General features: G+C 36.4%; 1 pseudogene; it reads left to right on the top strand.

Annotated features, from left to right (window-relative positions):
• Window positions 1-15,770: 15,770 nt before the first annotated feature.
• On the top strand, window positions 15,771-21,312 carry LOC124521047 (profilin-1-like; annotated as a pseudogene).
• The last annotated feature ends 2,453 nt before the right edge of the window (window positions 21,313-23,765 follow it).

Raw genomic sequence — 23,765 nt, 5'->3', positions numbered from 1 at the left:
TGGGTTCACATCACAGCCTCTCTTCCCCAAAGAGTCTTACTGTAGTCAGCACCAGCACAGAAAAATGATATTCCAGATTGTTGGGTCAAAGACTACTAAGTACAATGACTCCATATGCATCCATCACAAGTGGAGAAGGAAGAAGTAAGATGAAAGAAGTTTGGAGGTATGCATAGAGGAAGAAAAGAATGAAAATCAGGAAAGACATTTTTGTAACTTTATATTTTTCTCATGGAAGAAAGAAATGGGCTCTGAAGACTATTATAATTAAAAGAGTTTTAAAATGAGCTCAGTAATATTTACCTTTCTCAGATTAAGTTTATATCTTCCTCAGATTATAAAAGTTGTAAAATCTTAGAGTTTTGAAGTTGGAGAATGCCTTGGTATGCATACTGTCCAACCTCTCATTCAATATAAGAATCTGTAATATCTGCAATTTGTGATCATTCAGAGTCTACTTAAGCCCATGGTTGATTTTACTGGATTTGCCTCTCTAAGATATCCACCAGTTTCCCTTAGTTCTGACATCTGAAGCCAAACGGATAAATCTAATCCCTTAATCACATATCACGATTTGAAATGAATCGAGGAAATTACCAATGTCCTCTTACCAAGCTAAAGTTGATCATTTTCCTTCCACCATTACACTCTGCAGTCATTGCCCCCATTTGCATATAGAAACTTCAGAATACTTATTTGAAATCAAAACAACAAAAACTCCTTTCTCTGAACTTAGTCATGGCAACTCCTTTAAATCTCCTAATGAAATAAATCAATAAAGAGTACTCTTGATAACTGTAGTTTAACGTTTAATATAGAAAGACTTGATTGTATGGATTGAGATTCAATTCCTCAATCTGTTCAGGGCTATAACCTTGAGAATTAACTACATTTTGGGAAAGATATAAAGAATCAAAGAGTCATAAAATTCTAAGTAAACATTGGTTCACACATTTTAATAACAGATATGTCTTGTAGTACTAGGTACAATGTGAAATTGCTAACAGTGAAGAAATAACTCCAAAAAAGAGGGAGAAAGAAAAGAAATGTTTCCACTTTCCAACATACACAGAAAAAGAAGCAAGTTGATTTCTAACTTGACCTTGCCACAGGGAACTTCACAACTGCACAAGAGTTGCCAGCTGAAGAACTTCTGCAAGTATAAGTAAAAAGGCGATTTTTTTCTGGTCAGATTTTTGTTACTATGGAAGTAGAAACATTTTTTTATAATCTCTCTTAGTTATGAAAATGTAAATATAATCAATGTAGGCAGCCTATGGCCTGAGGAGAATATATAACAGAACATTTTTCTCTGATGGCTTCTCAAATGTTGACCTTGAGAAATCCCTCCGAGTGCAGAGATGGGATGGTACAAGGGAACGATAGCTGTTTGCCAAAAGGTCCTAGATACCCTCTGGGTTATTCTTTCTTTTTTATCATCATCTTAGCCACTTTAGAGGAGAGCATTACAGACTATGTTCCCCATGCTTACTGAGCAGCCTCACCAGCTGCCTCTTGCAGGTTGGAATCTAGTCTCTGTCTCTCTTGGTCCAAGTTGGCCTGACTGTGCATTTGCCAGTGTGTTCTTGACAATTTAAAAACTCACAAGTTGTTTAAACACTTCAACATGAATATATATGGCACAACAGTTTTACAGGTATTCCAAGAGGATGATGAGACCTCCCTGTAACTCCTACTCATTGATTCTTATTTAGTGCTCAGAATTCTTTACTGTAAAGTGGACATAGTATCCTAGTGAAATACTTACAACAATAAATAAAGCATTATATAGAAACATTCTCTAGTTTATTTCTGTTCTATAAAGGTCAATGTGGCTATTACCTCAAGAAGAAAATATTAACATAAGAAATAATTGAAAAGCTGGATAATGGCACTTTAGCCTCATTTTTTTAAGTTGCAATTAGACCTCTGACTATTTTAATCCACAGGCAGTTTCTTCCTGACCTATTTATTTTATCTGATTCATAAAACTCAAAATTTCACCTCTGAAAACAGGAATGATACTGAGTTATATAAATCTAGGACTGATTAATATTGCAGTATGTTGTTCAAGTAATTCTACCATAGGAGGAAGTGGCTACAGAGATGAGCATAAAGACAGCAAAGAGACCTTCAAAGGTAACATTTTAAAAATACACCGATTGAGAGTCTATGATGTATAAGGTATATATGATTAATAAACATTTTTCCACATTACTTTATAGGAAAAATTCTAGGTAGAGATAATTTAATTAATTTATGGTTCTCAATAAACAAAATTATACCAATTTCAGGTATTAATGTTTGAACTGTACTTTGTGGACAAATAAGCCTGAAAACTAGTCTCACAGTAGCTACCAGCTCTGCAGCTTTGGTGAGAATTTGGGCATGAGTGGCCATTTGAAAAAGCCAAGCTTCCTATCCATTAGGACTTCAAAGTCTTATGTCACATGACAACCCCAGAACATCCTCATCGACTTTGAAAAGTTGACTCTTCCTTCAACCCTGTTTTTAGAAAAGTAGTGATTTCTGGTGTTACTGGGATTCTTTAAGTATTTTAGTGAACTGACTAATCCCATGAAAAAAAATATTATTCAGTATCAATATATTTTTAAAAACTGTCATTCTTTTTATTTTTTGAGAGACAGGCAAAGAGAGAGAGAAAGAGAGAGAGAGAAGAGAGAGAGAGAGAGAGAGAGGCAGAGAGAGAAGAAGAGAGAGAATCCCAAACAGGCTCCATGCCATCAGCACAGAACTCGATACAGGGCTGGAACCTACCAACCTGTGAGATCATGACCTAAGCCGAAATCAAGAGTCAGACAGATGCTTAACCGATTGAGACACCCAGGTGCCCCTCAGTATCAGTATTAAACTGATATTAGGCTTTTTAAAAAGTGATTCATAATGAAGCATTTTAGATCATTCAAGATGGCAGTTTATAAGTTTAAGTTATATTTAAAACAGAAAAAGGAATTGTTATTTTATATTCTATTTTATACTCTATATTCTATATTCTAACAGCCAATTCTATTTTTACTTTTCTAAAGTTTTAATTTATTTATTTTTAAATGTTAATTTATTTCTTAGAAAGAGAGAGAGAGATGGAAAGCAAGCATGAGTTGGGGAGGGGCAGAGAGAGAGGTAGACAGAGGATCTGAAGCAGGCTCTGTGCTGACAGCAGAGAACCTGACATGGGGCTTGAACTCAGAACTGTGAGATCATGACATGAGCCAAAGTCAGATGCTTAACCTACTGAGCCACCCAGGTGACCCTGCAAAGATTTTTTTTTTAATTCCAGTTAGTTAACATACAGTGCAATATTAGTTTCAAGTGTATAACATAGTGATTCAACACCTCCTTACAAGACTTGGTGCTCTCCTTAATCCCCATCACCTATTTAACTCGTCTCCCCACCCTCCTCCAGCCATTCCTATTTTTAATTTGACTTGATTTCTTCAAATGACAGATTTTTGGAAATGTTTATGTTCTTCCAAATTTAAGAAAACATCTGGCATTATCTGGCACTAATTTCTTACCTGGGATTTTAAAACTTGAATATTAGGGGAGAAACTGAATTTTAATTATTTTAATCCTACTGATTACTGTTTCATCTGATAATTTTTTAAAAATCTATATTTGAAACTTGAGTTTCCTTGACAATTAGGGCCATAGATGTATAGAAACACACACTAACAGATTTCATCTAAAGACTTCAGATAGTTTGAATGGTTGCTAAAAATGACAAAATCACAGATAACCAAGGAAAGAAAAAAGTCACATACTGCTAGATGGGAGGTACACACAGGATCTATGCCTGTGTATTATTTTTGTGACGTCTATACATCAGTCAATGAGATTCAACATCAATACTGGAAAACCAAAATGCTGGTTATATAGCATAAAGTTCAAGCTTCTTGTTCTTCTATAACCTAGTGATACTACTTTTTATTTTATTTATTCTTCCTATTAAATCCACTCTAAACTAGAGCAAAAATGCAATTCATTGTCCTTGCAAACATTCCCTATGCTCTGCTATTTCTATACCCAGGCTAATGTTTTCCCTCTGCATGGAATGCCTGTCAAATCCACTTATCCTTCAAGAAGTTTGACCAACTGCCCAATTTGCCCAGACTCTCTGGACACTTTTAGCACTGAAAGTCCTATATCCCCGGAAAACTCTTTCTCTCAAGAAAACAAAGGTAGTTCACTCCATACCTTCAAGAGCAAGCCTAATGACCTTCACTCTTCCTCTACTTTATCAGACACTCACTTGTCACTCTTCAAACTGCTTCACCACTGAATGCTTAAAATCCATTCTATCTGCGTTTTAAAAAGTACTATAACTTTTACACTTCCTTACACTAAAAGAAGCCTCATACTCCATACAAATCTATAGTCTTGTCTTTTCTAACCTGGTCTCTGTCCCAGGAGACTCACTGATGTACTTTCTCAACCAGTATCCCTTGCAACTCTGGTTTTTGATGAGTTCAGCCAAATAGACATGGTGTCAGAGGGTGAGAGGAGAGCGAGGTTGAAGAATTTATTCTCCTGTCTCCCTGTAGTACCAAAGGCCACATTCCATTTTCAATGGCCTCCTCTAATTGTAAAATTCTCATTATCCTCTCTTTCTCTCAGCCTTTCCCTCTCTCTCATTGTTCTCCCACCCCCCACCTCCATCCCTTCCTTCTATAGCCATTCAGGCCTAGAGAAGGTGAGAATTCCCTCTATTGACAGTCTTTGGGAGCTTTACCATGCTTTTTTGACTGACCAAATATTAGTATATAAACTCTTACCTCTTTTAAGAATCTTATCCATTTTCTACTAGCACCTGGTTGACACATTCATTTCATCCAAACCTATAAATCCTGTTAGCTGTACTTTGTTCCAAACCCAATTAAATTTGAGAATTCACTATTTAATTTTCTTTCTCACCAATATCCTTAACCATCTCGCCTTCTAGTCCTTCCAGTTGTGCCCATTCAGCAATTTCTCTAAACTTATATCAAACCAATCATATTCTTCCTTTTTTATTGTTACCATATTGGTAACACAGCAGGTGAAAAACACACCTTCAAGCAGATCAATAACTCTTCAAGTAAAGACGTGAGTGAACTCTTCAAATAAAGAGAAATCACTCGGCTGGAGGCCTAAGGAGATCAGTGGAATAGACAGGATAGCTTCTCCCCTGCCCTCACTTTCCCATCATAAAACCCAAACCAACAAACATAGTCATGCACAGGGAACCATCCTGAAGCCCATTTACTAAAAACATGAGCAATATCACAGTCTAGCAGAAAAGACAATTCAATATTAAGCCACTAAACATTAAGAGTGTCCTAGAGCATGAAGCATTGCTGATCATTTAGGTAGGATTTGATGGTGCAAAGGAATAAGGGGGTCAGCAGAGAAAGGAAAAAGCAGCAGATAGAGCATGGGTGAATTAGTCACAATCTGACATCAACTTCTAACCCTAGATCATATTTGCATTCTTAAAATAACCGATAAATCAGAGAAGACAGAAAGAAAAACAGATACTACTGGGTGACACAAAATTTAACATATTCCAAAAAGAGTTTACCATTATTTCCAAAAATAAACTAGAGAAAAACTATTTGCTCTCAAATCATAATAATCAAACCATTAGCAGTTTCCACTGGAAAGCACAAGTGGGTAGTTAAGAGGCTATGTATGGTGGAGGGTGGGAAGAGCAACTTTATTGCTAACTTATGTTTTGAAATTATATAGGTAATCTTCAGGTTTAGGAGAAAACAGAAGAGCAAATATCATTTTTTTGTTGAATTTTTCTTTAAGGAAAATATAGAAATTATATTAATATATTTAGGGTTCAGTAATAAATATATTTCCCTTTTAAAAATATCTAGGAAGAGGAATGAGTAATTTTCCTAATATTTATTAATTTAATAACTAAGAAAATTTGAAGGCATTAAATAAATTAGATCTGTAGTCCTCTGATTGGGGCTTAAAATAATTGAAGCTATAAGAGATGAATCTCCATTTCCATTTCCATAATTAAGCATTGGAGGAGAGGTGCTAGTTATAAGAAGTTTTGTATCTGATAGACAGGTGTTAGGGACTAGAAATGTGAGAGAAGGGGAAATTGCAATTGCTAAAAGAACACCTTTCAGGGAGTAGATTGCTATGATGTACATTTAGATGATGCCTTGAAACCTACCTTCAACACTCTTGACTTCCCTCTTAAAAATGAGAACAAGGCACAACGAGAACACAGGGGCCCTATGCAATGAAATCATATCCCGCATCTGCCAGCCACATATGTCCTGAAGAAGAAGCTTCCCATAGTGGGAGATACACCTCCTTTAAACCCAAGAATGGGAGGTTCAAGGATGGATTAATAATACATTTACTTTTCCTTTAAAAAAATAGGCCTCTTTATTTTTCTGTGCTGTGATTTTAAGATTGCTTAATTCAGTGGAAATAAGCAGGTGTATTGGAAAGTGTTGAATTAAGCTGTTAAAAGTAAGCCAGTCTAGAAGTCATCTGCAACAGTTTACAAATACATTTCTCTCCTCTGAAAATCTTTGCCCTAGAGGTAAATCATTTTTATCCGTATTTTTTAGATACTACACACACACACACACACACACACACACACACACACTCCAGAGAATGCCCAATAACTATTATTTCATAGGCAAGTGTCTGAAAAATAAGGAAATAACATACAACTCTTTCTGGCACAGCAATGAGAAAGTTGGTTCCTGGTGCAACAAGTAGACACCATAAGTTGCCATTTTTTAAGGTACCAAAACCCTCTGTAGGCTGAACTGTTTGTTGTGACATTCAGAGAAGAGCTGGGGCTTGATATTTTCATTGCAGAGATCATTTTTGTATGCTGTTTTCTGCAAACTTGTTTTCCAAAAGCAGACACAGAGAAGGAGTCTGGCATGCAGGATAACTACTAGAGCAGTTGGAAAGGGAAGGGAGCAGGACTGAGCACAGTGAGTCACTGAATAGCACTGCAGTCCTAGCAAAGCTTTGGTTACTGCTGTGCAGAGCTCTAGAGTACATGCAGTCCACTACTTGGTGGACCAAAATTGCAGGGCCTGTATACCCCACCATCAGTCATGTGATGGGGACTACCCTAAGAAAGCTATCCCTTCAGTGAGGCAGCACTCCACTGCTGAGGCAAACACTGAAGGAGCTAACAGTTGGAGGCTATCTACTGACAGATGGAACAAGTCCTGCCTTGAGGGAGATCTGGCCAGTGCATTTCCATTTCACCACTGTCCTTATATTTATTTAAAAAAATTTTTTAAATGTTTTTATTCATTTTTGAGAGACAGGGAGAGACAGAGTGCTAGTGGGAGAGGGGCAGAGAGAGAGGGAGACACAGAATGTGAAGCGGGCTCCAGGCTCTGAGCTGTCAGCACAGAGCCTGACGTGGGGATTGAGCCCACTAACTGTGAGATCATGACCTGAGCCAAAGTCAGCCCCTTACCTGACTGCACCCCTGTCCTTCTATTTATTAATTGCATTTGTTCTTCAGTAGGAATTGGAATTCAGTAGGAGACACTTCTAGCTATTTTTTTTATCTTCAAGTTCAGAATCATTTAATTTATTGGACCCAAATGAAAAATAAGGATATCTAATCTCAGAGCCTATGGGATGTTTAAATTTCAGTGTTATTCCCCCTTATAATCTACATACATAAATTAATTTATATATTATTCAATTCCAACCAAATGAGGCTTTTAAGTGTACCTATGACATTTGGAAACAAGTTTAATTTTACTATATAGTTTCTCTGAGCCAACTTGTGGCTTCATATGGTTTCACTGAATCTACTCTTGGCTTTGAAGCCTAGATTTGATTTATCAGGCCTGTCAATTCCAAGATATATCTTTCTTTTTAAAAATGGTACTGTCTTGAATGATGTGTAGATGATGATTTACTGGATAATGTGATCAGCCATAGCCATTGTTGATGCTAACTCTACAGAATTCTGTGTACTGAGGCTTAGGCGGATTTGGCTTATCCCCTTCAAAATTCTGGTAGAACATAGTCTATGCTCACTGGCTCTCAGTAATTGTGAAACCAACAATGGACTGTAAGGTCACCCACTGAAAATAGCCAAAGGGCCTGGATACCATCTTTTAATGGCCTTTTTATCAGAATGTACTTTGATCAAGTAGTTTCAACATAAAATGGGTTTGTGCATGAGTTTAACAAGATGGCTATGTCTTCTCCCTTATTAAGTTTTTATTCTGGTCAAAAAAATTAGACTCTTTTGGTCATTGTCACACTCTACTGTGAAACTTACCCATTCGAGTGGGAGTTATTTCCAACTTTTCCAAACATCTGTCAGTGCACAGCAATACTCTGCCAGTTGTGATTTTGTGCATTTTATTATATTTTTAACTCTGGCAAGTCCATTCTAATTATCCCTGACTGATCAGATCTTGAAAAATTGACAATGTTATAACCCAGGAGCTAATTTATACACTATTGATTAGTGTAGTAATACACTTGGGATTTCTCCAACATCCCTAGTATCCCCATAATGATATGATGCTTTATTTAAAAAATGAATATTCTTTACATACTTCATTCTCTAAAATATCTGGCCCTATTAAGTCTGCATTTTGGATATAAAATGCTTGAGGGCATTGGAAGGCTGGTAGATGACACCATTTTTTAATCAAATCGAAGATATCATTGATTGTAACAAGAAAACTAATTTCATAGATGTTACTAAGTGAAAAAACTGCTGAAATGATGCACTTTGCCCGCTGAGAATCATCTTTTTCTCAATAGGTTTTAATTAATGAAGTTCTTTCCAGAAATTTTATATGCACAATCTTTGATTTATTGCTGCATAGAGCAAACTCTTACAAGGATAGAGTAAAATAAGAGCAGCCTTATGATGACAAATGTATGAGCAGATACACTATGACTAGTCACAAGAGCAATAAAAGTTTCAGTAAATTGCAGAGTCAGCAAACCTAGAGTAATAACGGTTATTACAACATATTTATATGGGGCGCCTGGGTGGCTCAGTTGGTTGAGTGTCCAACTTCAGCTCAGGTCACAATCTTACATCCATGGGTTCGAGCCTTACATTGGGCTTTCTGCCATCAGGTCTCTCTGCCCTTGGGTCTGTCAGCACAGGGCCCACTTTGGATTCTCTGTCTTCCTCTCTCTCTCTGCCCCTCCCGGGCTTGCACTCATATTCTCTCTTTCTCTCTCAAAATTAAATAAATAAACATTAAAAAAAAAAAGAATTTACATTGGGCAACACTACACAAATGTTGGGGTTCTCAGTCAAATAAAAAGCAAGTATATTTATTCTGGTGACAAAAACTGAGTATAGCTAGACAAAACATAGGGCTGAACACTTAAACGTCCAAAAGTTTCAAGAAAGAAGTACTGATACTAAGGAGAGCTCCAAAGAAGTTATTGCTTTCATTAAAAAACATCAACACACCCTCTGAAAACAGAAAAGAGGAGAGAGAGAGAGAGAGAGAGTGACAGGAAGAGTGCAGGGGGAGAGAGACAGAGTGAGAGAGAGAGAGGGTCTTTATACTGTTTACAAACCAACATTATAAACCACGTTGTTTGTAATGACCTATAACTATTTTCAGTAAAACAGCTTCCTAGTGAGTAGAAATGTCTCTTCTTCTTCCACCCTGGAGTATTTGGTGTAAACGTCTAGTAAGAAACACACATTTGTCTATTTACAACTGCTTTCATGAAACTCAAGATTTTCGGAGACTTCATTGTACATGGCCCTGGAAAAGGTATGGTTCTGGCTTCATCATTCTTAGAATGATGCCCTGTCTCTTCAGTACCAGAGCCCTCATAAGAAGTGAGTAACTTATCCTCTGGGACAGGACCATATGCCAGTCTTTAAGGCTTATTTGAGTTAGCCAATAGTTTAGAACCATGAACAAAAATGTATAAGCAAAGAAATATTCACCATATATACCAGGAGTAAGAGTCAGAGAAATAGCTCTGTATTTAACTATTAGGGCCATCATTGTGCACCTAGGCAAAAATGACTTGACCTCATGACAATTTAAAGAAAGCCAAAATTCTGTAATAACAAAGTAGATAATTTATCACAATGGGTTATATTTACCTATCACTATCTCATGAAAAGGAAATGTTTAAGGTAAATTTCATAAAGTATGTTATTTTACTTTAAATAAAATGGAAAAAGAAAAATATAAATATCAACATAATAATTGAGAAAAAAGAGGTTACAGTTTAAGACATATGTAGTTAAATCATCTGTCATGAACAACTGAAATCTTCTTTACTGTTCTTTTACAAAGATGTGCGTAAAAATTCTTCTGCCAAGCACTGAAGAGAAGTTAGAGCAAAATCATGGAAGCTAAATGAAAGGAGTAAACAGTCACTTTGGAGAATCACTTTTTATAACCTCTACACAACTAGTTTGTGTTTCCAGTTGTCATCATGGTTCGTGTTTTAATACTACCTTCTAGAAGTGTCATGCCATGCAGTTTGAGTAATGATGCACCCCCCCCCAATACAGTCTTTAAAAAGAGGAACTAGAAAAAGAAAAGAAAATAGGCACTTTTTAAAAATGTATCCCTTCTCACAGAACCTCCCTTCTTTTTGATTTGTGTTCCAATATTCCCATATAAATAGGAAAAGTGAGTTATATTTTTCTATTATACTACTGTTTCCATCAATTTTTTCTGTATAGTATTTACTGCTTTGATATTGTTATTTTATCTCTGAGCATACAAAGGAGAAAATAAAATATGGCAATACATTATTTTAAAGCCAGCACTTACAAGACTTTAAATGGAACACATCTCTTGTGGCAAAGGGGAAAGAACTGTCATAAGACAGTTTACATCTACTTTGCTCATTTTCTGTCCTAATTATGCCTGAAAATATTTGCAAAATAAGTTAAAATACTCATAAGATTTTTATAATAAACCATCTTCATTCTTTAATATTTTCTCTTTTTGCTAAACTGATGTCAGATTTGACAAGTTGATGTACTTTCCAAAGTTACTGAAAGATAATTATATCCAGTAGGTTTTAAATCTTCATATGACAGGGATTCTATCTAATCTAAGCCAATATTTAAACCAATATATCCTTCCCTCTATTAGAGTTTATCAATATATAATAAACACAAGTTTACAGAGAAGGAAATATTGGTCAATCATAATGATGATGACAACAGTGTCATTATTTAAAAATAGTACACCTACTTTATTTATATTTAGCTATTTTTTAAATAAGGCTATTGTACTTAAGATATTCTGAATTATTTGATGTGTTGTCTCTCCCATCCCCTTCCTGAACCTATTTATATCAAATCTAAAGAAACCTGTATACCAGCTACCTATGCTAACCCATCTAAATCATCATTCATAATCATAGGCAAAAAATGGAGTATCATTAGAGATGATTTGAGGACCTCTTTATGCTAAAAAATAAATCCCAATACGCACAAACACAATAACACAATCTAAACCAAAAGAGGTCATTTGGAGAATAAAATCAAACTTTCAAAAAAATTAAGTGAATTACTTACCTCAAACCTTAGCTTGTTGGCATGGTAACCAGGACTCTGTGTCTGTTTAGCTCTTAACCAATAGCTATATGCATGCATTCATCTCTATCACATTAGGCAGGCTGGTGCTCAGACAAGCAATTGACTGGGAGCACTACTGCCTAGAACATGTCATCTAGCAAGTAACAAGACTATTGCAGCTTAGGGAAAGTGACTCCTTAAACTACTTTCAGAGAAATGTGTGATAGGGAGCTTGCTTCCAAAGTATTGCTTGTAGACATAAAGCCCACATTTACTGATGGAAGTTTGTACTGACACTTAACCACTGTCTCTTCCACCTTAAGCAGCACATCACTGGCAAAGAAAATTCTTCCAGTAACTATGTCCAAAAGCACTGTACCACTGGCAGGAAAATTACTGACTTCATCTGGGACAGGTTTCACAAATTAGCCAATGAGTTCATAGGTCTGTAAAAAATTCTTGGTTTTTCACATTTTTGTTGGGCGAACAGACTCTAGGTTTAACTCTCACTTCTAGAAAGTCTTTGTTGAATAAAGTAGTAAGTTGAAGTTCACATTCTCCATTTACGTAGGTCCCACAGCTCTAACTAAATTCCATGTCCCTATGATTCCATCCTCACCACACACACCACCCTGGTCATGCATGTATTATACATACCCTCAGTATTGAGTGCCCAATGTACGCTAACATTAACACTCTTATTAGATAGATAGTCCTCCATAACTGCCTCCCTCAAATTTGAAAATGACTTGAATATAGATCTGCCAGAATTCCAGACCAATATTGAATGCTATACTTGCACCCCATTCCCTCTAGCCACATCAGCCTCAGTCATGTCTGCTTAAAAGCCTCATGATTAATTGCTTTCTGTGGCAAAAGTTTGCAGAGCCAGTGAACCAAATGGCGCAATATTACCCTCACCATAAGCACACGATAAGGACATGAAATGTAACTCTTACCATGTTGAGTTTCACATTATTGTAGTTCCTAAAAATGTTTATTCTGACCTTTCCACAATCAAAAGAAGTATATAATCTAGTTTGTAGATTGATACACCACTGGCTTCCAGGTTACTATTAGTAACCAGGTTGATACTGTGATTCTTGGAGGAGACCTGGCCAAGGCACAGCCAATGTTGAGGACTAGACCCACTTGGATCATAGGTTTGCCCCAGTGTATACTAATCATGCCTTCAAATATGGATAATGGATTGGAGGAGAGAGAGTGTGCTGGGCAATTAAGAACATCGCTACCCCAGAGAAAGATAATGAGGAATGTGCTGTGTGTACCCTTACCCTTCCTTTGTGTCCTACAATATATCACACCCATAGAACTTTAGCTTCCATACTGAAGGACAATACAACTAGTTAGTTAGGTCGTCTTCATCTGTGATCAGGTCTGATTTTTCCATGTGCACCTGAAAAACTTTTACCTCACATCTCTGAAATTTAAAGTTTTGTAAGAAACATAATTACAAATCTTGGTGCTATTCAAGTAAATACTGAAATCATGAAACTAGAAGAGGCCTAGGAAAAAAGTAGAAGATTTAAAAAAAGACTTTTTTTATATATTAGAAACATGATAAAAAATTTAAAATTTTTCTAGAGGTTAAAAAATGATAAAGTAAACATAAATGAAGCAAAATTACTGTTCTCTAAGACAGAACTGAGGAAATCACTCAGAAAGCCTTAACTAGGTGTATTAGACTCTATAGTGTAAGGACAAGGTTTTTGCCTGCTTCCTATTATATTCACAGAGCTTAGAGCTCAATATTTATTCAATAAACATTTATTAATATATTAATGTTAATTAACAATTATGAAGCAAAAAAGCAAACATAATGTAAATTATTAAAGTAAGGAGAAAGGAGAATAAATATAGGAAAGACAACATCTGTCTAAGAAGAATCCTAGAAATAAGAATATAAACGGGAAAAGAAAAAATAAGTTAAAAAAATTTTTTTACATTTATTTATTTTTGATAGAGAGAGACAGAGCACAAGTGGGGGAGGAGCAGAGAGAGAAGGAGACACAGAATCCAAAGTAGGCTCCAGGCTCTGAGCTGTCAGCACAGAGTCCCAAGCGGCTCGAACCCACAAACCGCGAGATCATGACCTGAGCCGAAGTCGGACGTTTAACCGACTGAGCCACCAGGTGCCCCTTAAATACGCATTTCTGAGCTGACGAAAAATATAATCTGCAGAATGAAAGATCATCCTCTGTTACAAAATATGAATGAAGGGGCACCTGGCTGGCTCAATTGGTTGTGAGCGTCTGACTCTTGGTTTCAGTTCAGGTCATGATGCCAGTCAGGGTCCTCTGTTGGGCTCCAGTCTGAGTATGGAGCCTGCTTAAGATTCTCTCTCTGTTTCTCTGTCTCTCTTCCCTGCTCACACACTTGCTCTCAAATAAAACAAAAACAAACAAACAAACAAACAAAAAACAGGAAGTCAGAATGTTCTGGAAAAAAAAATTCCTTAAGGACAAGATGGATCCCACTCAACAATCTGTATAATTAAGATCTTGAATATTTTACCAATATGACTAAACTTATGGGCATTTTGCTGCCAGTAAGAACAAAAAAATGGAATTAGAAACTCTTTGGAGAACCATAAGCTATGTAAGAAACCCAAAGATCACATATTGAGCACACTAAAATATAATATGATTTTGAGCACTAAGACCTTGGAATTTGTCTTTTGCTTGGCACAGTTTCAATTATGTAGGATTACATCCCCTTTTTCAATGGGCCCATGACAATATTTGGATTGCAATAATATTTATAAGCTTAATACTATAATAAATAATTTAAATAATATTTATGCATAACATCAATCACATTTACATAATGTTAATATTTTATGAGGTTGATATATTTTCAATTTTTTAATTTTTTTGTAATGTTTATTTATTTTTGAGAGAGAGATAGAGACAGAACATGAATGAGGGGACGGGAGGAAGCAGAGAGAGACGAAGACATAGAATTCAAAGCAGGCTCCAGGCTCTGAGCTGTCAGCGCAGAGCCTGATACAGGGCTCAAACTCACAAACCATGAGATCATGACCTGAGCCAAAGTCAGATGCCTAACTGACTGAGCCACCCAGGTGCCCCTGGTTTCAGTTTTTAAAATCAACCAATAGTGAAAACACAGGCAAGAACATGAAACTTGAAAGACTGAAACAAAATATGACTTGGCAAATCAAACAATGCTATGTGACAGAATTAAGAAAACACAAAGGTACAGAGAATTAGGAAAAATATAAGTATACTACTTTATCATATGTAATATGAGGTCAATGCGTACTTTTAAATTACATGATTCAAGGAATATTTGTTGAAGAATATTACTTAAAGTCATAGATACAATACTAGAGAAGTTATAAATATTGTAAATAATAATTTGGTACTAGAAAGAAGAAAGGTGGAAGTTAACATGATAATCTAAACTTAGTAGATATTGACTGAAGTTGATAAATCAAGAAACAGAAATAAATACATATAATTTAGAGAAACAGTGATAACCACACATGAAGTGAAAACATTCTTTAAAGTACTCACAACTGCAGATTACAGCTAGAAGTGAAGACAGATGAAGGAAGAAACTTTAATTTTAAAATTTCCTTTCAAACCATCTTAAGATACAGATATATATCTCCATATATGCATATATATGGAGAGAGTGTTTCCTCTTATTGTTTCCTTTCTACAAGAAACCCTGATTTCTTTCAATCTCCCCACCCATATCACCAACCAGTTCTTCTCTTCCTCTTGGTTTTATCCTCTAAGTATTATTCTACCTTATATTTTATAGCATTCTCAAAGTTTCAATGCACATTCATTCTCTCAGTTAACCTACTAAATTATTAAACCCATTCTAAAATTGCTGAAACTTTGTTTCAGATCAGTTAAATAAGTTCCTCCGATCATTTCAAAAACTGTGTGTCAGAAACTGATAGGCATAGGGAATTCAATGGCCAGGAACATAGATAGTTGAGTGGGAGTGTGCAATGTTAATGACACAAATTAATATACAATTAAAAAAGGAGATAAGTGATCCAAAGGAAAGCAACAGGATTTCAAGAAACTCACAGAAATTAATCTGTTCTAAATGAGATGAGTAGAAGTTAAAAAGCAAGTAAAGGAGAGGTGCTTTAGAGAGAAAGATACAATGGACAACAGTTCTAAGAGATGAAGCATTGTCTAGTAAATGAAATATGGCTGTAGTGCCTAGAGGATACAGCATAAGAGGAACAGTAACAGAAGATGAAATTAGAGAAATAAGAGAGCCAGACTATGCAGGATCTGTAGGCTGTGTTAAAGACTGCTGTCTTTATCCTAAGGACAATGAGAAAACATTTAAAGGACAAGGAGACATAATTTCATCGTTTTTGCATTTGAATCTAAAGATTCTGGCTACATTATGGAGGGCTGGAGGGCCAGGGTATCTGTGTAGATATTCAGTCTCCAAGTCCAGTGCTCTTTCTATTAGAACCATTTCTTGAGAGATATCTTCCTATTAAAAAATAAATCACTTATTTGGATATTTTTCTTTTAGCACAACTTCTAGCAAAATTTGAAGAGCTCAACACCATTATCATTGTTACATATTGCCTGGAACACTACCTTATACTCAAAAGAAGATCAATAAATGCTAGGTGAATAAATGAATATATTGCTTCTCTATATTTTTTAATATTTACTTATTTTAGAAAGAGAGACAGAGACAGAGACTGAGTGTGAGTGGAGGAAGGGCAAAGAGAAAGGGAGACACAGAATCCGAAGCAGGCTCTAGGCTCTGAGCTGTCAGCACAGAACCTGATGCAGGGCTCGAACTCACAAACCGTGAGATCATGACCTGAGCTGAAGTCAGACGCTTAACCAACTGAATTACCCAGGTGCTCCGCTTCTATATAATTTTTAAAAAATCACTATGCCAAAAGATGACTTCCATATATCTCTTTGACTTATATTTCCCTTCCGTGGAATATCAGTTATTTTTCTTTGCCTTTCTCCTCTCCCACACAAGGAAAATGTATCTTAGATATTGTCAACCCACAATAGTGAAGAGATTTCTGTAAAACACAGAGAAACAGTTTAGGAAAATGGGAGGAAAAGAAAGGAATTCTGAATTCTCAAATGGTCATTTAATCTAAAAAGGACTTATGTGATTCAAAGGGTTATGTGAACTCTGTATGGGGGTGATGAGGTGAAAGAAGAGAAGCAAAATACTACAGGTATGAGGAAGTAGTAACAAGGGAGCATGGAATGAAATAAGTTAACAAGCAGGACACATAAGACACAAACACACAGACACATCCAAGGCCCACACAGATAATAAAACATGAAAACAAGTATGTACATGTTTTCATGTCCAAAAGTATTTATACAAATCTGCACATACACAAACCCTGATATCAGCAGTCAGAACACAGTTACTACACATGTGAAACATCCAAGCACCTAGCTGGATACAGAAGAAAGCTGATATTCCCTATGAAAGTTCGTATGTATACCTGTGTGTGCCTGAGTGTTTCAGGCACACTGTTTATGGCAAACAGTGTGTTTGTTAGTTTATGACAAAACTCAACACAAGTGAACGACAGGGGGCATCTTTTTATTTCTACTTAGAGTATACTGAAATCCCATCTTCAAATGAAATATGGTCCAGTAGCCTTTGCCATGTTAGCACCTGATTCATCATGTTACATGTGACTCATTTATAAGGAATAGCTGATGTAGATACCAATTAATCATTTCAGGAAAAAAAAGAAAAAAAAACAAAACCTCAACACGTTAATTTGGAGGGAAAATGTTTCGAAAGCACCTTACATAAATACTCTGATATTTGCTTCTCAGCTGATGGTGTCTTGACCACCCACACACACTTAACAGTGTGCCAGAAACTATTATCCTTGTTTTTACCTTCCCACACATAATTCTATCCCTTCTTCCCCTAAGCTTGTTTTTCAGGTTGTAAAGTGATTGGAACACAATGTCTATTTCTATTAGTTTTGAAGACTAACTAATAATATATACTTCCAGCTGAGAAAATATATTTTAGAAGTTGGTGTTCATGGCTTATAATAATGAAAGCAAGAAGAAAAAGACCAGATCATTTGAAATGGATTTACATTAAAGAAAAAAAAAATTTACAAAAGAAATACCTTGTACATATTAGTATGTGGGAATCTTTCAGCATATGAAAGAGTCATAAATTCACCAATATTATTATTATATCAATAGTATATAAGAGACATATTTTGACTTTTATATGTACAGGACTAAACCATGAATCTAAAATGCTAACTAAATCAACAATTCTTCTATGAACAGAACTCCTATTAGTAATAAGCCAAGATTTGTAAGGAATGTAGTCTTTTAGCACCCAGCCTGTGATGGCAGGCCCTCACAAAAGAAGAGATAAAAGGTGTCTCTAGGGCAGGTTTTAAACTCCCTTTCAGGGATCACATGTCTCCCTGAGCAAAATGTTTCAGTTGCCTGAGACACTAAGCAACCACAACGAAAAAGGGCTTTCTGGGTTTTTTTTTAATCCATATAACACACTCATGCATTTTATCCTTGGACATGTGTGTGTGTGTGTGTGAAGATGTACCTATTAGGATTGTCTGATGGTGAAGGAAAACACAACTCTGATATACCTAAGAACACAGAAAATTCTGGAAGAACTGAACACTCAGGCTATGAAAAGAGCAAGAACCAGGAGAAGCAAGAGAAATTTATAGACAGTTTTCCTATGTGCTCGTTGGATGATTTAGACAGATGATCTTTTGAATCTGTATATTTCCATGCAGGGATAATACTGCTGGAAGTGACACATGCTTGTCCTTGGGCAGGTCACCTTTCTACTTTTGTAAACCTACGGGGAAGTGAGTTCAGGGAGCAGGTTACTACAGGATCCAGAAGAGGCATCTCTCCATTGGAAGGGAGAGAAATACCAAAACAGAGAGGCTAGAGACAGAAACATGCTGTGCACACAAGCCAGCCTCCAAAATAGCCCATAAAAAACTTCATACCTTTGAATAATCTCCTGTATGTGAATCAGGACTGATCTCTGAGACCAGGAGAATACAGCAGAAGTGAAGAAGTTTTGTGACTTCCAAGTTAAGGCCACAAAAGTCATTGGAACTTCTGTACTGATCTCTTATTTACTCTAGAAAAAGCCAGCTTCTGTGTCAGAAGGACCCTCAAGTAGAGAGCCCTATGGAGCGGAGGGCCCCATGTGAAGAGGGACTGAGATCTCAGCACCAATTTGGATCCTTGGAAATGGATCCTCCAGATCCAGTCAAGGCTTCATATGACTTCCACCCCAGTTAACATGTGACTGCAGTCTAGTAAGAGGCCTGAATCACAATCTGCCTGGTGAGACTGTTCAAATTCCTGACCCACAAAAATGGTGAGAGACAATAAATAATTATTATTGCCTTAAGCCGCTAGAATTTGAGGTAATTAGTCATAGAGTGATAGATAACTAATAAAGTGACTTTCAGCCACTAAAGAGAAACATAAATTTGAGAGGTTTATGAACAAGTCAAATCAACAGAAATCAGAGCATAGACTTAATCAACTAGTGTTTATTAATTGCCTATAAAGTGGTGAGGAGATATTATATAATAACTGATGGTATGATATTTGGAACTAGAAGACCTATGTTAGTATCCTAACTGCTCCACTGTGTGACCTTCAGCAAATCACTGACCTCTTTGGCAAATAATACCATTTTCTCTAATTTGTAGAATGGATATGCTAAAAATTATATTTAATTTAAAGGTTGATTGTGAATATAATATGACATGATCCAATAAAAGACCTAGAACTTTGGTAAGCATATAATAATGTCTATGCTGTGTAATATATTATATATTATGCATATTATGTATATACCTTCATATATATTACATATATACCTATATATATGTCTATACACACATATAGGCACTGACATACATTCATATAATCTTTTAATTCTTAAAGCAACCTTATGAACTATGTACCATTATATCGTCCATTTTACAGAGAAAGAAACTAAAAAAAAAAAAAAAAGCACAGACAGTAAAGTGTAGAGCCTTGCTTCAAATCCATAGAGTTTGTTATCAGAGTTTGCACTCTTAATTATTATGATATAGAAACTTCTCATTAATTAGGATATGCTCCACAAATACTTGATATTATTGAGAAAGTGTTCTAGTTTATGTTGGAAGTAATACATCTATCATCTTTTTTTTTTCTTATTGAGGTGACATTTTATTTTTATTTTTTTTTTCAACACTTTTTATTTATTTTTGGGACAGAGAGAGACAGAGCATGAACGGGGGAGGGGCAGAGAGAGAGGGAGACACAGAATCTGAAACAGGCTCCAGGCTCCGAGCCATCAGCCCAGAGCCCGACGCGGGGCTCGAACTCACGGACCGTGAGATCGTGACCTGGCTGAAGTCGGACGCTTAACCGACTGCGCCACCCAGGCGCCCCTTGAGGTGACATTTTAGATGAGAAAATGAGATAATAAGAAAATCAAATATTTTTTAGGAATATTTTGTTTTATAGAAAAAGTAATGTTTCATTATGAAGAATTAAGTTAATATTTATAAAATGGTCTCTAAGAACTAGTAATGGGACAATGCCTCCAGATAAACACATTCTTGATAGAATAATTATGTATATACATTTGAGGGCTCTGATATAATGTACACAAAATATAAGTGTGTTTGAGAGTTTTTGACTTTTCCCTCATTGTTAGATTGTCAGCCAGCATTTCTCATTGTTTTCCATGTATAGTCTCAGAAGTCCCCTTAATCTGCCTGTCTGTACTCCTAATTGGCTTTGAGAAAATAAATGACTATTTATAGTACATTAAGTTGAACAGTATACTCAAAAATTCATATCTACCCAGACCTCAGAATGTAATCTTATTTGGAAATAAGGCCTCTGTAGATGCAATTAGTTAAGGTAAAATGAGATCATACGGGACTAGGGTGCACCCTAAATCCAATGACTGGTGATCCTGTAAGAAGAGGAGGGAACACACAGAGACCTGCAGAAAAGACGGCTATGTAAATACAGAGGCAAAGACTGGAGTGATGAAGCTACAAGCAAAGGAAAGCCAAAGATTTCTGGGAGCCACCAGACATAGAAAAAGCAGAAGATTGTTCCCTACAGCATTCCTAGAGAGCATGGCACTGCCGACACCAGGATATCGGACTTCTAGACTCCAGAACTGAGAAAATAAATTTGTTATTTAAAGTCATCAGACACAGCAGAGCCAAGGTCCCAATGACAGCGCGTGCTGGAGCTCTCCACCTTCCCGCGCCCGCCAGCCGGAGGCGCCTGGACCTACATCCACAACCTCCTGGCAGAGGTCACGTGTCAGGACGCGGCTGTCCTGGCCTAAAAGGACTCGCCCCCCATCTGGGTCGCCGTCCCCGATAAAACCTTAGTCAAAAACATGCCAGCTGAGTTTGGTGTCCTGCTTTGCAAAGACCCGTCAAGGTTTTTTTCGTGAATGGGCGGACAGTTGGGGACCAAAAATATTCTTTCATCTGGGACTCACTGTTGCAGGAAGGGGAATTTACCGTGGATCTTCGTACCAAGAGCACCCTCAGAGCTCCCACTTTCAACATCACTGTCCGCAGGACTGCCAAGATGCTAGTACCACTGATGGGCAAAGTGTGTGTCCACGGCGGTATGATCAACACCGAATGTTATGCAGTGGCCTCCCACTTGCAGCGTTCCCAGTACTGACCTCCTCTGTCTCTTTCCCCCACTATTCCCCACTGCTTTGGCACGCCTCTCCTTCCCATACACATACATAACACCATTTTTATTTTGGGACATTACCCCACACCTCTTATTGCTGACAAAACCACATGGGCTAGGGGCTGGGACTGGATGGACAGACACCTCTCCCTACCCATACCTGTGTGTTATTGGAAAACTGTGGTTTTGTGTGTGGGGGGGGGGTCTGAATAAAAAAACATTCTCCTGAAAAATAAATAAAGTTATCAAATTAAGTGGTTATTTATTAAGGCAGTCCTAGGAAAGAGATATGCCAACATTATAGAAATTGTATTAAAAGGGGTTATTAAAATGCAGGAGGGTACCTCTCTATCTCTCTGAATGTGGGTATAAACCCTTCTTAGGGAAAGCATGCATGTCTGGGGATTTGGGGAACTATTTCAGGAGCCTCTATTATTTATTCTAGGTTCCAACTTCAGAAGCAACAGACTGAAACTGTTGTCAGGAGAGCAAGAGAGACCTAGAAACCAAGGATACCTGCTTTGACAGGTAATAACATAACTAGTCCCTGAGATCTCTTAAATTGTAGGAGAAAATAAATGTGTGATTCTGCCTGAGAATCTCATTACTTGAACCAAATACAGGTAATAATCCAAGGTCAGAAGCACAGCAGAGAGAATAGATTAGCCTCAGTTGGGGTCTCCAAGCATTATGCATCACACATGAGTCAAAGGTCCATGGAACCCCTCTCTTCACTGGTGAATCATGTTTATCAGCAACAGCAGGTTAGATTACAGAAGTTACTGGTGTGCTCTTGGTAGCTGAAAAGGACACTCCACAGTTGAATGTATTTGGAACAAGCTGTTCCAAATCCTATTATTTGCACCTCACTGCTTATTATTGGAAACTTACAAAGAAGCAAAAAAGTCATTTCTATGGAGTTTGGATGTAATTTGACTTCCTTCTATAAAAATAACTAATGTTTCTTATTTCCTGAAATTCTTCAGTTGGCTTTTGATGATTCACAGAATATAATGTAACATGAGAACAAGAGTTTATTCCTCAGGCTTTGAGCAGAGAAAACCAGAGGAAGATGGCTATTGTTCAAATGATATAACTTATGCAAAATGCCAGGAATACAATGTAAGTACTCACTAAAAATTAGTTCCTTTCAGTTACCTTAAAACTCCTCCTTTTTTGATTTTTTAATTTCGTTTTTTAGTGTAACAATTAGAGAAAGATTGTCTTGGCAATTCTAGAGTCTTACAGCTACATATTAAAAAAAATTTCCCAAGTTCTTGTCCATTTCCCTTTGAATTGTGGTTAGTAGTGCTAGTTCTAACAACTAAGATATATCAGATAGTTTAAGGCAATTAGTGTTCCCTCACTTTTCTTTCTGCCAGACATAAAGCCTCATCCCTTTAAAATTTCTTCATCAGGGGCTTATTGTTGTATTTTTTTTCTTGTTCTTCACTAGAGGCACCTTAAAAGTTTCACTTTTACCTAAGATCTAAAAAAGGAAAACAAAACAAAAACATAAAATGTGGGTGATATATATATATATATGTCTCTTTGAGATATATATATATATATCTCAAAAAAAAAAAAAAATATATATATATATATATATCTCAAAGAGACACAGGACTCACCTAAAAGAGCTCCCAATGGCCAAAACTGGAACAATTTGAGCAACAAAATAAATAAAGTAGTATTGGATTATAACGCAAAGTATAAAATAAGTATCTCTGAGTTGATACTGATATAAATTACTGAATAAATAAATGGGTAAGAAGAGACTAATCTTCCACATAGAAGAATTTAAAATAATTTATATAGATAACTGTGCCCTCAAGAACTTGTGCCTCTGCCCTTCTGCTGAAGTGTAGGCTATACATAGTGACTTTCTTTCAGAGAATCCAATATGGAAAGAGGCAGAAAAGTAACTTAGTGGAGAAGACGGACAAACACTATCTAGCCAGGTGATCAAGGTTAACATTAACCACAATAAATGTGTTGATAGTATATAACCTAGATGTGATGTGATCTCTGTGGTCTCCTCCCAAACCCCATAACCCCAGTCTCAGTATTAGAAAAAAGATGAGGCTAACTCAAATTGAGGGACATCCTACAAAATACTTGACCAGTGTTCCTCAAAACTGTCAAGGTCATCAAAAGCAAGAAAAATTTGAAAAACCATCAGTTTACAGAGGCCTAAAGAGACAGGACAATTAAATGTTATATGGTATCCGGGATACAATCCTGGAACAGAAAAAAATATTGTCAGATATTAATAATAGGGGTAAGTGAATGTGAAGTATGTGGGAACTTTACTACCTTTGCATTTTTTCTGTAGATCTAAAACTACTCTCAAAATTTTTATTTTTATATTTAAATTTTTATATATGCTTGGTCTCTATTCTTGGTTTCCTAGCTATAGCTAGCTAGCTCCCTCAGGA

The sequence above is a fragment of the Lynx rufus genome, unplaced genomic scaffold (assembly GCF_022079265.1).
Source record: "Lynx rufus isolate CCGP_SWC_20201006 ecotype Redwood Valley unplaced genomic scaffold, mLynRuf1.p SCAF_3, whole genome shotgun sequence".
Taxonomy (NCBI): Eukaryota; Metazoa; Chordata; class Mammalia; order Carnivora; family Felidae; genus Lynx; species Lynx rufus.
This window is presented reverse-complemented; position numbering and strand designations above follow the sequence as displayed.